Source organism: Gavialis gangeticus, unplaced genomic scaffold (assembly GCF_001723915.1).
Source record: "Gavialis gangeticus isolate Ggan-Ray unplaced genomic scaffold, GavGan_comp1, whole genome shotgun sequence".
Lineage (NCBI taxonomy): Eukaryota > Metazoa > Chordata > Crocodylia > Gavialidae > Gavialis > Gavialis gangeticus.
In genome coordinates this window covers 181,067,573-181,068,197 of record NW_017729032.1, presented here as the reverse complement: position 1 = coordinate 181,068,197, position 625 = coordinate 181,067,573, and positions in this window count along the sequence as shown.

Sequence of the window (625 nt, the reverse complement as noted above, 5' to 3'; positions counted from 1 at the left end):
ATTAAATAAGCCCAGTTCCCTCAGTCTTTCCTCATAAGTCATGTCCCCATAAGTCACTGCCTCCTGGCCTGCTCTGCCATTTGCGTCAGTCTCTGGGGAACTCCAAGGTTGCATGGAACAATTTGAAAACCACTACACTACACCATTAAACAAGTATGAGGTCCTAGTCTTTATTTATAATCCACTTAACTGCTTGGATGCAAGCTACCATGAAGAGTCATGTGTCTAATACAGGAGTCTCCAAGGCCATTACATGCTTCGAAGACTGCTTCTGGAACACAGCTTCTGGCTAAGACTGAGGTGGGCCAAAGTATTTGCATATCCCCACCCTTAGCTCTAGAAAACTATATGTAGGATCTATCTAGATAGCCTTAGCATCTTATACTACAAGATTCACCTTTAGAGGTAACAGCACTGACAAGAGAATGTGGGAGAGAGGAAGTGAAGGACAAGTGGACAGAAGGAGAGGGCAGGAAAAAAGCTACAAACCCCCAAATCCAAACATGCATGAAGGTAATGAGTTTACTATTCAGAGCACACTCTGCTACTACTTCGGTTTCAGAGAGAGCTAAGATAGGCTCTAAGACAGGGAAGAGGGAGGACCCGGGCAACTATAGGCCCGTCA